The following is a 16,541-nucleotide window of genomic DNA, read 5'->3' as shown; positions in this document are numbered from 1 at the left end:
GGTGGAACTGAAAAATAAGAAGGGAGAGATCACCTTGGTAGGACTGTACTACAGGCCCCCAAATAGTCAGCGGGAAATTGAGGAGCAAATATGTAAGGAGATTACAGATAGCTGCAAGAATAATAGGGTGGTAGTAGTAGGGGACTTTAACTTTCCCAACATTGACTGGGACAGCCATAGCATTAGGGGCTTGGATGGAGGGAAATTTGTTGAGTGTATTCAGGAGGAATTTCTCATTCAGTATGTGGATGGACCGACTAGAGAGGGGGCAAAACTTGACCTCGTCTTGGGAAATAAGGAAGGGCAAGTGATAGAAGTGCTAGTGAGGGATCACTTTGGGACAAGTGACCATAATTCCATTAGTTTTAAGATAGCTATGGAGAATGATAGGTTTGGCCCAAGAGTTAAAATTCTTAATTGGGGCAAGGCCAATTTTGATGGTATCAGACAGGAACTTGCAGAGGTAGATTGGGGGAGACTATTGGCAGACAAAGGGACGGCTGGTAAATGGGAGGCTTTTAAAAATGTGTTAACCAGGGTGCAGGGTAAGCACATTCCCTTTAGAGTGAAGGGCAAGGCTGGTAGAAGTAGGGAACCCTGGATGACTCGAGATATTGAGACTCTGGTCAAAAAGAAGAAGGAGGCATATGACGTACATAAGCAACTGGGATCAAGTAGATCCCTTGAAGAGTATAGAGATTGTCGAAATAGAGTTAAGAGGGAAATCAGGAGGGCAAAAAGGGGACATGAAATTGCTTTGGCAAATAATGCAAGGGAGAATCCAAAGAGATTCTACAGATACATAAAGGGGAAAAGAGTAACTAGGGACAGAGTAGGGCCTCTTAAGGATCAACAAGGGCATCTATGTGCAGAGCCACAAGAGTTGGGTGAGATCCTGAATGAATATTTCTCATCGGTATTCACGGTGGAGAAAGGCATGGATGTTAGGAAACTAAGGGAAATAAATAGTGATGTCTTGAGAAGTGTGCATATTACAGAGGAGGAGTAGCTGGAAGTCTTAAAGCGCATCAAGGTAGATAAATCCCCGGGACCTGATGAAATGTATCCCAGGATGTTGTGGGAGGCGAGGGAGGAAATTGCGGGTCCCCTAACCGAGATATTTGAATCATCGGCAGCCACAGGTGAGGTGCCTGAAGATTGGAGAGTGGCGAATGTTGTGCCCTTGTTTAAGAAGGGCAGCAGGGAAAAGCCTGGGAACTACAGACCGGTGAGCCTAACGTCTGTAGTAGGTAAGTTGCTAGAAGGTATTCTGAGAGACAGGATCTACAAGCATTTAGAGAGGCAAGGACTGATTCGGGGCAGTCAGCATGGCTTTGTGCGTGGAAAATCATGTCTCACAAATTTGATTGAGTTTTTTGAGGGAGTGACCAAGAAGGTAGATGAGGGTAGTGCAGTAGACGTTGTCTACATGGACTTTAGCAAAGCCTTTGACAAGGTACCGCATGGTAGGTTGTTGCAGAAGGTTAAAGCTCACGGGATCCAGGGTGAGGTTGCCAATTGGATTCAAAATTGGCTGGACGACAGAAGGCAGAGAGGGTGGTTGTAGAGGGTTGTTTTTCAAACTGGAGGCCTGTGACCAGTGGTGTGCCTCAGGGATCGGTGCTGGGTCCACTGTTATTTGTGATTTATATTAATGATTTGGATGAGAATTTAGGAGGCATGGTTAGTAAGTTTGCAGATGACACCAAGATTGGTGGCACAGTGGATAGTGAAGAAGGTTATCTAGGATTGCAACGGGATCTTGATCAATTAGGCCAGTGGGCCGACGAATGGCAGATGGAGTTTAATTTAGATAAATGTGAGGTGATGCATTTTGGCAGATCGAATCAGGCCAGGACCTACTCAGTTAATGGTATGGCGTTGGGGAGAGTTATAGAACAAAGAGATCTAGGAGTACAGGTTCATAGCTCCTTGAAGGTGGAGTCGCAGGTGGACAGGGTGGTGAAGAAGGCATTCGGCATGCTTGGTTTCATTGGTCAGAACATTGAATATAGGAGTTGGGACGTCTTGTTGAAGTTGTACAAGACATTGGTACGGCTACACTTGGAATACTGTGTGCAGTTCTGGTCACCCTATTATAGAAAGGATATTATTAAACTAGAAAGAGTGCAGAAAAGATTTACTAGGATGTTGCCGGGACTTGATGGTTTGAGTTATAAGGAGAGGCTGGATAGACTGGGACTTTTTTCCCTGGAGCGTAGGAGGCTTAGGGGTGATCTTATAGAGGTCTATAAAATAATGAGGGGCATAGATAAGGTAGATAGTCAACATCTTTTCCCAAAGGTAGGGGAGTCTAAAACTAGAGGGCATAGGTTTAAGATGAGAGGGGAGAGATTCAGAAGGGCCCAGAGGGCAATTTCTTCACTCAGAGGGTAGTGAGTGTCTGGAATGGGCTGCCAGAGGTAGTAGTAGAAGCGGGTACAATTGTGTCTTTCAAAAAGCATTTAGATGGTTACATGAGTAAGATGGGTATAGAGGGTTATGGGCCAAGTGCGGGCAACTGGGACTAGCTTAATGGTAAAAAAACTGGGCGGCATGGACTGGTTGGGCCGAAGGGCCTGTTTCCATGCTGTAAACTTCTATGATTCTAAGTCAACAATTAATGCCCACCTAAGGGCCTCATCTCGCCACTGCTGATAGTCAGCTAGTGCAGGTGGGAAGCCCAAAAAGCAAATGCCAGCAGAGTTGATTGTTAGCTTCCAGCGGTGAGGAGGTCCTTTATTCAAGGGCTGATGCAGGGCCTTGGCACTGGGAAGGGTTCACTTGAGAACCACCCACGCCTGCTCGCTCTTGCTTCTGACTCCTCTTCCTCCTCCACTACGATCCCTACCCTCCAACTCTTTCTCACAATCACTCACCTGTGGCCTGGGCCCCTTGGCAATCCTGGGACTCAATTTGGTGCATTCTGACAGCAGCCATTGCCTCCCTGGTGGCGCTGTAAAGCAATGAAGTGCTGGTGATCTCTGATTGGCTGGCAGAACTTGGTGGTGTTCCTGCCCTTGCAATCGTAGGAACATAGAAAATAGGAGCAAGAGGAAGACATTCGACCCTTTGAGTCTGCTCCATCATTTATAATGATCATGTCTGATCATCCAACTCAAAAGCCTGATCCTGCCTTTCCCTGATATCCTTTGATTCCCATCACCCCAAGCGCTGTATCTAACTGCTTCTTGAAAACATACAATGTTCTTCAACTACTTCCTCTCGTAACAAATTCCACAGGCTGACCACTCTCTGGGTGAAGAAATTTCTCCTCATTCTGTCCTAAAAAGTCTACCCCGTATCCTCAGACTGTGACCCATGGTTCTGGACACACCCACCATCGGGAACATCTTTCTTGCTTTTACTCTCTAGTCCTGTTAGAATTTTATAGGTTTCTATGAGATCCCTTCTCATTCTTCTGAACTCCAGCAAATACAATCCTAACCAACTCAGTCTCTCCTCGTACGTCTGTCCTGCCATCCCAGGATTCAGTCTGGTAAAACTTCACTGCACTCCCTCTGGAACAAGAACATCTTTCCTCAGATAAGGAGACCCAAACTGCACACTCACCAAGGCCCTGTATAATTGCAGCGAGACATCCCTGCTCCTATACTCCAATCCTCTCGATACAAAGGCTAACATACCATTTGCTTTCTTTACCTCCTGCTGTACCTGCATACTTACCTTCAGCGACTGGTGTACGAGGACACCCAGGTCTCGTTGCACATTCCCCTCTCCTAATCCTTGAACCCAGAGGCAATGGTGGGCCTTCCTGAATCAAGGTGAGGTTGGGCTCTCGCCAGGTCTCCAGCTGGTGGGCATGACCCCCATGGCATGCATTAAATTGCACTAATGTGTTTTGCTCAGGTGGCAACTTGAGATTGACAATTAATTCTGCCTTGTCAGCACAGCTTCCTTTGAGGCTGCTAGAGGACAGGCTACCTTTTTTGTTATTTCTGTGCTTACTTGCTAACAGAGTGGTGCAAAGATAGAATTATGCTCTGACATAAACCATGGTAGGCATAGTAAAGCAGAGGTTTGACAACCTGGATCACACAGAAGACATTCTTCATTACAATCTATTACAGGTCTCCTCAATCATTGTGGCAGGTGGCAGTCAGGTTACTACTGGGAGAAGCACCTGGTGGAATCTTTTAAGCACTTCAGGCATTCTTAAATTCTAACCCTCTTCAGCTTTCTTTTTGAATGAAGCCATTCAGAATCCATCTTTAGTCACCAACACCACCAGTTATAGAAACCTGATCTGTACTACAAAGAACACTGCACAAAGCATAGTTTGCGCCAACATTTATTGCACAACTTTCCAACTTGTTACTGTCAAATGAACTCTTTTCACCAAGGCACTATACATTTCTAAGACTGGGTGACTTTTGCGCACTGTTAACTACTCTGGTATTTCATGTCAGTGATTCTTCTGTAACCGGAAGGTGGCAGCTTTATATTACTGTTCGGCTCAAGATAGTTCCTGATTGCTGTGTTCTGAACCTTCAGATGGATCAGCTTCAGGCTACATTTCTTCTGCTATTGCTGCAGAGTAACCCTGGCCCTAAATGCTATTAGGCTGCTGTATAATTATGGCGCAGGTTGGGGGGGGGGGGGCGAGGCTTAGGCTGGGAGGCCCATTGACAATTCATTTTGGTAGATTAATGATTTCTGGTGGACCTTAGCTTTGAGCTATCAAAATTAGACGGTGATAGTCTAAGTGATGTGGGCAGCACGGTAGCCTTGCGGATAGCACAATTGCTTCACAGCTCCAGGGTCCCAGGTTCGATTCCAGCTTGGGTCACTGTCTGTGCGGAGTCTGCACATCCTCCCCGTGTGTGCGTGGGTTTCCTCCGGGTGCTCCAGTTTCCTCCCACAGTCCAAAGATGTGCAGGTTAGGTGGATTGGCCATGATAAATTGCCCTTAGTGTCCAAAATTGCCCTTACTGTTGGGTGGGGTTATGGGGTTACTGGGTTATGGGGTTACTGGGTTATGGGGATAGGGTGGCGGTGTTGACCTTGGGTAGGGTGCTCTTTCCAAGAGCCGGTGCAGACTCGATGGGCCGAATGGCCTCCTTCTGCACTGTAAATTCTATGATTAAATCTATGATAGTCCAATGAGAAGGTTGGCTAATGGGACAACCGCACACAAAATGTTCACTTTTGAATGTTGATGTGACGTTTTCAGAATTTCAACCATACTGTGAAAAAGATAGCAACCATCTGGGCAGCCATGTTGTCAATTACTTGTAATTTCCTGACTGAAAATTGCTTGTATCAATGTACAAAGTAAACTTAGTGGCTCTTGAACTATTGAAGAATTGTTCGTATAATTACATGGGAAAAATGAAATATCAGGGTGCTTGGGGTTCAATTGAGATTACTAATCAAATTAATTTCTGTTATATAAACACAGAACAAAAATAATTGCCATCCACCAAATATGGTTTCTCATCACTTTTACACAAGGCGTTCTCTGTGAAACATTTCACCTAAAAAGCAGGTTGGTAGCATCTGTAAGTCATTTAAAATAAATAATATAGCACAATACTAATTAACTCATGCTCCAAGGAACCACAGATGTTTAACACCTGGTCTATGTTTTAATTGTACTCATGAGAAAGTCTGGGCACCATGGTTGAAAGACATGACATGCCTGGAAATTACAGCAATAAAAAACAGCAGTTATAAGAACAATGCTAAATCAATGCCACAACTGTTAATACCACACATTAGTAGTCTTGGAGCACTATCCCTCTATTTCCATTGACTTCTGTTAAACAGCAAAGAGAAGATTACAAACAAAACTTATTTGTGAGGCTATATACAGTCACGATGGTTTGCATATCTAAATCTGTATTTCTTAAGTGGTTGCGCTACATATACTAATTGGTGCCCTTGTTGCCTTCCCACTTGATTTTTAGAACTTCCTGATACCCAAAAATTGCAATAATTGAAGTAACTGCTCAACACTGAATCTTTGTTCTGGTTTCAACACATCTGATCCTAAACCAAAATAATTTTATAAACCTGGGGGAAAGTGCAGAATATGTTTCTTTTTTTTTTAGAAAACCTTTATTGAGGCATTTGCTGTCTAACACTCTACAACAACCGAGCGGTCCGACACACGCAACAACCTCACAGTAACATACCCAACTTCCCCCCGCCCTACCTCCTGACTACCCATATATTAGATTCCCTACCCGTATTCTTCACTGCCATGCCTCCCCCCCCCACCCCCCCCCCCCTTCTGCTGATAGTCAATTTTTCTTAAAGAAGTCGATGAACGGCTGCCACCTCCAAGCAAACCCCTGAATTGAACCCCTTAAGGCGAACTTAAGCTTTTCCAGTCTGAGAAACCCTGCCATGTCACTAACCCACACTCCTGACTTTGGAGGCTCCGAGTCCTTCTATCACAGCAAAATCCGTCTCCGGGCCACCAGGGAGGCAAAGGCCAAAACGTCGCCACCCCCCCCCCCCCTCCCCCCCCCCCCCCCCCCCCAGGCTCCCGGATCTTCTGACATTCCAAATGTTGCCACCTCTGGACTCTGTGTAACCCTCCCTTCCAGGACCCCTGACATGACATCTGTCAAAATCCCCTTCCCACTCCATCAATTTCTTATTTATTTCCGAGACCCTTCCCTCCCCAACCCCTGTTTTTGATATCACCTTATCCTGTATTTCCCTTAGTGGGAGGCGAGGAAAGCCTGGAACCTGCCTCCGGACAAAGCCCCGTACCTGCAGGTACCGAAATCCGTTCCCACCCGGTAACTCAAACTCATCCTCTAGCTCCTCCAGGCTCGGGAAACCCTCCTCAATGAAGACGTCCCCAAATCTCTCAATCCCTGCCCGCTGCCACCTCCTTAAGCCCCCGTCCAGCCCCCTGGAGCAAACCGGTGTTTAGCACAGATTGGTGACCACACCAACAGTCTCATGTGCTGCTTCCATTGCCCTCACCCCCCTCAGGGCTGCCACTACCACAGGGCTTGTGGACTACCGAGCTGGTGAGAACGGCAGAGGTGCCGTTAACAGAGCCTCCCAAGAATATGTTTATTACCGACTTCCGGTGGTGGCCATGGTATGAGTGATCACACACAGGGCAACTCCTGCTTGAAGGCACAGGAAAGAGCTCTTTTACCCGATACTGGGTGGAATTTTGATTAAAAGACGTAGGTGAAGGTTGGAGGAGTAGTGTCCCCCAGGAGTGGTATGACTGCTGGTTATCAAACCCGGCGCAAGACAGTGAGCGACCAGGCTAAAGTGTTGGAGCAGGCCTGTACTGCAGCAACAGCCAGTTAGGCCAGGGAGACTGGGAGGGGAATAAGGTCCGAATTTATCAGGACATCGGAGGCGAGTTGGTGAAGCGGTGGGCAGACTTCAACAAGGCCAAGGCAGTACTGTACCGGGGGCAGGTCAGGTTTGGGATGCTCCGGCAAAATTATGGGTGACTTTCGGAGGTGGGAAGTAATATTTTCAGACCCCAGGAGCGGCCGAAGACTTCATTAAGGATCATAAACTGGGGGAAGACTGAGCGGACAATGCTTGAGAACTGGGGTGCTGGCACTATGTAATTTGAAGTTGGGGTAGGGATTGGGGGATTATCGTCTTTTTGGGGGGGATTTACTGTTTACCGTTGGAATTGTAAGGGGTTGTAGGGGTGAAATGTTCATGTGGGGTTGGATGTTTCCCCCCCCCCCCCCCCCCCCATCTGTTTTAAGGGACTGTTTGTTTAACATTTGTTTGTTTGCTTTTGGAAAAGGCTGCCTGGATTTAGGAGAAGTCTTTGTTTGGGTGGGGAGAGCGAGGTCAGTAGGGAACCTTCCTCCTCTAGCTGAGGGGTGGTGGGGGAGGTCATTGGGAGTTGCCTTTTGGCAGGGGCTGCCGCGCTAGCTGGTGAACAGAAGTGAGGTTGTGGGGGAGAAGGCAGAGAGGGGTGGGCCGGGGAGGGTTGTTGCAATGTGGCAGGGGCTGAGAGATGACATGGTCAGGGGCGGAGGAATGGGCCATCTGGGATGGCCTAGGTATAGGGTGATAGGGTGGAATTAAGGGGGCGGGAGTTATGTGGGGAAGATGACTGCTGGTAGATGGGATTGGAGGCGTAAGCCTCCGATAAGGCTGGTAACATGGAACATCCGGGGACTGAATGGACCGGTTAAAAGGTCGCCGGTGTCCTGGAGATGAGGGTGGATAGGTAAAGCCCCAGGACGATGGGTAGGGAACAAATAGCAAGTAAGCTGGGCGGGTTTATAGAGAGGATGGGTATGGTGGATCCATGGCGCCTTCAGAATCCGGGGGAAGGGAGTATTCCTTCTTTTCACACACACATCTTCAAGGTGTATTCGAAGATTGATTACTTTGTAGTTAGTCGGGAGGTTTTGGTTGGAGTGGAGGGGGCAGAGTATGCAGGGATGGTTATCTCTGACCATGCGCCCCACTGGCTGGAGATTCGGTTTAGATCGGGATGAGAGCAGAGGCTGTGGTGGAGGTTTGACTCTGGATTGTTGGCGGATGGAGGTTTTTGTGATAAGATGCAGGGGGCAATTAAGGAGTATTTGGAGTTGAATTAGAATGGGGAGGTGTCGGCGGCCATTTTTTGGGAAGCACTGAAAGCAGTGGTCCGGGGAGAAATTATTTTGTTTCAAGACCATGGCGGAAAGGGAAAGGAGGGAGGAACATGACCGTCTAGTGAGCGAGATAGTGGAGCTGGACAGGGAGTATTTGAGGGTGCCCACCGCGGAGGGATTGGCGAGGAAGAAAAGGTTACAGGGGCAGTTTGACAGGCTGACAATGGAGAGGGCGGTAGGGCAACTGCGTAGGGCAAGAGGGGTGTAATATGTGTATAGGGAGAAGACGAGCCGCATGTTGGCGCACCAGCTGCGGAGGCAGGCCGCATCCAGGGAAATATTGAGGATACAGGCTGGGGATGTGGTGTCAGAGCCAGGGAAGATAAAAGAGGAATTTGGGGAGTACTACCAGGGACTTTCCGAGGCGGACTTTGGGTGAGGGGGGTGGGGGTGGGTGGGTGGAGAGGAAGGGTACATGGGGTTTCTGGATGAGCTGGAATTTCCCCAGGTGGAGGAAGCAAAGAGACAGGTGTTGGAGGAGCCCTTGGGACTGAGGGAGGTGCTGGATAGAATCGGGGTATGAAGTCGGGATGGCCCCTGGGCTGGATGGGTACCCGGCAGAATGTAGCACTGGAGAAAGGGGAGGTGTTGATGTCCATGGACCCTGAGAAGGCATTTGACCGGGTGGAGTGGCGGTACTTGTACGAGGTTTTGGGAAAGTTTGGGTTTGGGCCGAGATTTGTGGCATGGGTGCGGTTGCTGTATGTGGCATCAAGGACGAGAGTGAGGATGAATGATATGAGCTCACAAAGCTTTGACTTACACAGGGGTACAAGGCAGAGGTGCCCACTGTCACCGTTGCTGTTTGCGCTGGCCATAGAGCCATGGCTCTTAGGGAGTAGGTCGAATGGCAGGGGATTATGAGGGGATAGAGGGAGCAACGGGTGTCGCTCTACACCGATGACCTCTTGCTGTATGTTTCGGATCCACCGGAGAGTATGGGAAGAATTATGGGCCTGCTGGGGAGGTTTGGCGGGTTCTCTGGATACAAACTGAATGTCGTTGAAAGCGAGGTTTTCCCAGCGAATGAGCTGGGACAGCGGGCTAATTTGGGGGGATGCCATTTATGGTACCGAAGGATAGGTTTAGGTATTTGGGGATTCAGGTAGCGAGGGAATGGACGGGCTCCATAAGTGGAACTTAACAAAGCTGGTGGAGGAGGTCAGGGAGGAGTGATACACTGCACTTAACGTTGGCGGGGAGGGTCCAAGTGGTGAAAATGAATATTCTGCCGAGGTTCTTGTTTATTTTTCAGGCTCTCCCGATCTTTATACCAAAGGCCTTTTTTCGGAAAGTGGACACGATCATTTTGTATTTTATATGCGCAGGGAAGGTGCCGAGGGTGGGGAGGAGGGTTGGGAAGTTGAACTGGCTTCATTATTATTGGCTGGGGATGTGGACAAGGGTGCGGCGGTGGTGGGAAGGAGAAGGGGAACAAAGAACAAAGAAAAGTACAGCACAGGAACAGGTCTTTCGGCCCTCCAAGCCTGCGCCGACCGTCTGAACTAAAATTGTCTACACTTCCAGGGTCCGTATCCCTCTATTCCCATCCTATTCATGTATTTGGCAAGATGCCCCTTAAATGTCACTATCGTCCCTGCTTCCACCACCTCCTCCAGCAGTGAGTTCCAGGCACCCACTACCCTCTTGTGTAAAAAAAACTTGCCTCGTACATCTCCTCTAAACCTTGCCCCTCGCACCTTAAACCTATGCCCCCTAGTAATTGACCCCTCTACCTTGGGAAAAGTCTCTGACTATCCACTCTGTCTATGCCCCCCATAATTTTGTAGACCTCTATCAAGTCGCCCCTCAGCCTCCTTCATTCCAGTGAGAACAAACCAAGTTTATTCAACCTCTCCTCATAGCGAAAGCCCTCCATACCAGGCAACATCCTGGTAAATATCTTCTGCACCTTCTCTAAAGCCTGCACATCCTTCTGGTAGTACGGCAACCAGAATTGAACACTATACTCCAAGTGGGGCCTATCTAAGGTTCTATACAGCTGCAACATGACTTGCCAATTCTTATACTCAATGCCTCGGCCAATGAAGGCAAGCATGCCGTATGCCTTCTTGAGTGGGTTTGGATGGAGGAGGAATCTTGTAAGCAGTCTAGTTTGAGGGCACTGGTGACGGCAGCATTGCCAATGGCTCAGAGTAGTTATTCAGGGAGCCCGGTGGTGCAGTCCACGGTGAAGATATGGAATCAGTTGAGGTGGCATGAGGATGGAAGGGATGTTGGTGTTAACGCCGCTGTGCGGGGATCATGGGTTTGAGCCGGGGGGATGGATCGCGGAGACGGGAGGTGGGGGGGGAAGTGGGGCTGGCCAAGGTGAGGGATTTGTATTTAGAGGAAGGGTTTGCCAGTCTGGAGGAGCTAAAGAGGGTAGAGCTGCCGAGGGGAGTGAGTTCAGGTATCTGCAGGTTAGGGACTTTGTGCGAAAGGTCTGGAGGGGGTTCCTGAGGTTGCTAGGATACACCATGCTGGAGCAACTGCTGGTTCCAGATGTGGGAGGGAAGAATTGGGGATATATACAAGTGGCTGGGGGAGCAGGGAGGCGAGCGGTGGTGAAGAACAAGGAGAAATGAGAAGCGGAGTTGGGAGGTGAGGTCAATTGGGGAGAATGGAGTGAGTCACTGTGCAGGGTAAATGAGACCTGCTCTTGTGCAAGGATGAGCCTGATACAGTTTAAGGTGGTGCACAGGGTGCATATGACTCGGGCGAGAATGAGTTGGTTCTTTCAGGGGGTAGCAGATGAGTGAGAGGTATGGCCTCTCGCACGCATGTATTGGGTTGCGGAGAATTGGGAAGATTCTGTGCGGAAGTGTTTGCGTTCTTAGCCAGGATAGTGAAGGAGGAGATGGACCCGGATCCTTTGGTGACGATATTTGGGGTTTCAGAGAAGCCGGAGCTCATGGAGAGGAGGAAGGCCAATGTTGTGGCTTCACGTCTCTGATTGCATGGCGTCAAATTTTACTGGACCCGACCCTTACACGCTGATGTCCCGCCAGCCCAGAGCAGTTTAGAACGGCGCCAGCAGAACTCGGCTCTTTTCCTACGGCCGCTCGGCCCATCCGGGCAAGAGAATCGGTGGGTCGGCCGCGTAGAGCGACCGGCGCCGTGCCGGCGCCGATTCTCCTCATTGCGAAGAATTGCGTGCCGACGGCGTGGCCCGTTCGCGGGGATTCTCCGGCCTGGCGCGGGTCTGGGAGAATCCCGCCCCGTGTTTCCCGGCGAGTTTATTTGCTGTAACCTGTTTTGGTGCATGTTTGTAATAAAATACATTTTTTAAAAAAAGAATACGTTTATTACCTTTCAGATATGAGTGAAGCCAATGTGAATTTAGATAACAGAATTTCAAATATTTGCATTGTCGGATTTTGTATGGTAATTGAAAACATGAGATTAAATTATTAACTGTGGACATTGTGGATCGGATTTTGCCGTCATGACCAGTGGTAACCCCACAATGGGTGGATGCAAACGGAGGTGGGGTCACAGGAGATCCAAAATTGTGACCTCAATCCCGCTGCCTGCCATTTTGTGGGAAATGTGGCAGGTTACGACCCAACATGCTTGAAAACTGACATGAGAACTGCCAGATTATTGCCGACTGCAATTTTGTATTTAATTGAGTTTGAGATTTTTTAGTGAGGTTGATGGACTTCTGAAGCATGTGTGAACCACAACAGGTTATAGAGGTTGTGAAGCATGGGAGAAGCCTGTTCTGGTGTCAGGAAACTTTTGCAAATGAGTTGCAATGTTGTTTCCAGCTTCCCATGTCGTGATTAATCTGTATAATAATTTAAGAATGTTTTTAATGCAGTGAATTTTCTAAAATCAAAATTACTAGTAAATTAACGCCATTGTGAAAGTATTCGAATGCATTTGTACATTTTGTATGGATAAAGTGCTAATCTGCATTAACACTTTTGTGATTCAGATTTTAACATGCCAATTTCCCTGTGCTTTGATGTTTACATTGATTTACAGTCCAGCCATCTTGTAAACCTTTGAATTAGCTGAACAGATAGCTGATTTATTTGCGTGAACACCTCAGTTATCTGTTGAGCCTTTGAAGATAGCCACCTCTTCCGATACTTCATTGGTTTTAATGTGTTCAGCTCTGGAAGCTTTGTTGGCTCAGTTGTGAAATTGGATCTCATTATGAATGTTTGATTTAGCTCCAAACCCCACTAATGGATTTAGCTCAGCAGCAGTTGTTGATCCCACTGTCAAGGGGACTGTGAGCTTTGTTTTGATTATCTGATGTCTTACGAGGATTAAAGTATTTTGAAGAGGTTTTTGAATGACTGTTTATTTTGACAGTTTAATTACCATATTGAAGACTTCCCAACATTATTATAAGGCTCATGAGATCTGTTCATTGTGCATACTGGGCATGGAGACATTGAAGCATGGAGTTGGCATGGGGCATGTGGGGATATGGAGGGCATGAGGAGATATAGAGAGGTTGGATGTGGGTGGGATGAGGTGCTTAACACTCACGTACAGGGTTGTGTCAATATCCCAGTCATTGGAGGCCTAACCTGGCCATCCTGGTATCCTCCCAACTCTGTTCCCACCTCGGGTCTACTTACAGAGGGGGACCCCCGATTCCAGCGTGTCCTCACCACCTCAGCATGAAAATAGTGTGAGTGGGTATTGCGGCATTGGGAAATTTCCTGACCCATTATTCTGACCCAGAAGCAGAAAATCCAGCCCGATGCGCCTCTGTTTCAACATTCTACATGGGAATAAGAAGTAGCTACAGAATCAAAGCCTGTTAATTGATTTGAATTGCAGGTTTCAACCTTGATACTCAATGTTCTTATTTACCACCACTACATTTTCGAACTCAAACATGACTTGGAGGTGAGGAGCCACATTTATGCTAATGGAAAGCAGTTTTACCCCTCCACTAGTTCTCTCCATTCCTCCACTGACTGTGTTGTCAGATTACTTATCTGACATACAAGCCGCAACTTCTCTGTTGAACATACTGAAGACTGAAGTCATCACCTTTGCGCCTTGCCTCAAATTCCAACTTCTTCGCTGTTAGCTATCTCGTGTTGATCCAGACTCTTTGCTCCTCCTGGTTCTATTGGACGCCAATTTTAGCTACCTCTGAATGAGGCCACACTGTACAGGCCATGTTAGAGAGGTCTGCATGGCACGCTTGTCTTGGTCTTGGGCTTGAGCTGCGGAGGGTCTCTTCAGGCAGTGACAGTCATGCACAGAATTGTATAAAGGACCTATTCAGTCAACTAAGGCAGTTGGTCCTGGAGGTTTGAGCATGTTACTGGGATGCAGAGGGCACAGTCACATTCAGAGGAGGTATTTGAATCCAGTAAGTCTGCAATTCTAAAGCCATGGGGGAGTATTGGATGGTCTCATGGGGGGGCTGTCTTTGAAAGTAAGGGTGCAGGTGGCCTTGAGAGAGCCTCGAGAAGGGAAGGGGTCAGATTAACAAAGGACCTGTCCAAATAAAGATCGTGGGAGCTCAGGAGACCGCTTCATCAATAAAAACACGCACCCCATAATTTGTAAGCAGTAGCCCCTTTGCAGTCAAGACCTGCTCGGGTTCCGATGCTCCTTCCTCGGCCTGACTTTTTGTAGTCGATTGGGTCACTGGCGAAATGATAGGATACCTTTGGAAGTATTCTAGTTGCAGGATGCCTGTGGTGCCTCTCCTCCCTTTTGGGTGTCGAGGCCCCCTCCCTGACTCCTTGAGAAGAATCCCTTGGAGGGAGGTCGATGTTCCTCATTTGTCTCTCGCCTAGCTACTGCCATTATATTGCATTCTTGACTAGTTCAGTGCCATGCTCGCTGAGAACGACAAATCACCAAGGAAGGACATTCAGCCTTCAATATGGACACTACATCTTTCTGCAGAGAGGCCTGGAATTCTGTGGCTTCAAATGCTAACATTACAGTGCTCAAAAACAGTTTCTCACACCGTGAATGTCATTCCAAATTACACATTGGACAGACTAATTTGATTTAATTCTCTACGACTAGTTGTGCCATCCACAAATAACTGACATCAGTGCAACAGCAACAGTAAAATCAATAACCTCGATGAACAGTTCTCCTGAGGACAAAGCATGGTTGCCTGCGATAATTGGCTGACAGGACTTTTGGCCAGGCAGCATAGTCACAAATCACACACATTGCCTGATGCTGCTGATGTGGAATTTTAGACTAGTGAAACTGGGAAAACTGAAGATCCTGATGGCACTATATTGGGGGACAACATTCTGGACCCTTAAATGACTACAAAACATTGAAACAAGTTGAGTAAAAATGGAATCCATGAGTCTTGGAGATAGATTCTCACACATTTACAAAAGTAATAACTGTATACAATGAGTAAACACCAATGCCACCGGTGTACGTTCAAAATGTTTTAACTTTCAAACCCTACCGCTACATTGAGGTGCAGCCCCGACATCCACAGCTGAGGTGGAGGCAACCTGTTGATTGCTATGGCCTTTTGAGATGACTTTGGCAGGTATGCTCTGGTGTCCTGAGGCCTTGAGGGCCCAGACCTGCAATGGTCTCCTGCTCTGGTTCCGATGCACCTTCCTCAGCCTGACTTTTTGGAGTCGTTTGGGTCACTGGCGAAACGGTACGGTACCTTTGGAGTATCCTGGTTGCAGGATGTCTGGGTGGTGCCTCTCCGCCCTTTGGGCATCGAGGGCACCTCCCTGACTCCTTGAGAGGAATCCCCTGGAGGCAGGTCGATGTTCCTCATTTGTCTCTTGCTTAGCTACTGCTGAAACAAACCTTGGATCGTGCGATTGAGTGCAGGCCAAGTGCAAATCCAGCAGAAACTGCTGTACCTGGGTCTCCAAAGGGGCAGCCACTCTTCCCATGGAAGCTTCAATGCACTCGAAGGCTGGAGTCACACCAGCAAAAAGAACAGTGTTTCTCTTCTGTAACCACAGTGTGTGAGTGTACCCCATGTATTGGACAAATGATCATACAAGTATTTCAGTTCAATCACAGTTTATTTATTGGGCACAAGGTTAGTTATATACTTAAGTAATCACACGTTCATGCACACTAAGAGTATGACTATCAATTTAAACAACCTTAAACTTAACTTCCAAATGACTGGCTTGGTGCAGGGTAGATATGGCCTTATCTGTTTCCTCACGCGTGTCGGCTGGAGGTCGAGTGGGTTGTCTGTGTTTGATGGTCGTCTGTCGGTCAATGTCATGGGTCCTTAAACTTTGGCTGATGTCAGGAGCTATGCTGCGGTCGGTGGTCAAGTGCAGAGCCCCTCAATCGCTCCCCTCATTGTGAACTTTTTTTAAAAAAAGGTTTTAAAAATAAATTCAGAGTATCCAATTCTTTTTTTTTCAAATTAAGGGGTAATTCAGCATGGGCAATACACTGCACATCTTTGGGTTGTGGGGATAAGACTCAAGCAGACATGGGGAGAATGTGCATACTCCACACGGACAGTGACCCGGGGTCAGGACCGAACCCGGGTCCTCGGCGCTGTGAGGCAGCAGTGCTAACCACTGTGCCGCCGTGCCGCCTCCTCATTGTGAACTTAACCTTCTCGAGATGCAAAAACTCCCATCAAGTCACCTAGCCCTGCTGTGACAATTTGTAGAAGGAGGCCATTTGGCCCATTGAGACTGCACCAACCCTTTAAAAGAGCACCCTACTATTGCCCAAGTCCCCATCCCAGTAACCCCACCTAATCTTTTGGACACTACGGGATAATTTAGCATTGCCAATCCACTTAATTAGCCATCTTTTTAGTAGTCCTGTTACAGGGACCAGTTTTTAAATGAAATTTGAATGAAGAAAACACCTCCAATATTTGGTGTGGTTCAGGGAGTGTCTGGGTGACCATACAGGCTGGCATGGTCCAACGGTTGTCACTTGAGAGTT

At 47.8% G+C, this 16,541-nt stretch overlaps 1 protein-coding gene across 5 annotated transcripts in view; it reads left to right on the top strand.

The window, feature by feature from the left end:
- The window catches only part of LOC140408776 (protein FAM184B-like), a 496,156-nt gene that overhangs the window by 53,107 nt on the left and 426,508 nt on the right, over positions 1-16,541 (top strand). The window lies entirely within an intron of this gene.

The sequence above is a fragment of the Scyliorhinus torazame genome, chromosome 3, assembly GCF_047496885.1.
Source record: "Scyliorhinus torazame isolate Kashiwa2021f chromosome 3, sScyTor2.1, whole genome shotgun sequence".
In the NCBI taxonomy this organism is placed as follows: Eukaryota; Metazoa; Chordata; class Chondrichthyes; order Carcharhiniformes; family Scyliorhinidae; genus Scyliorhinus; species Scyliorhinus torazame.
Note: the sequence above shows the minus strand (reverse complement) of the source record. Positions and strands in the feature narration are given on the sequence as shown.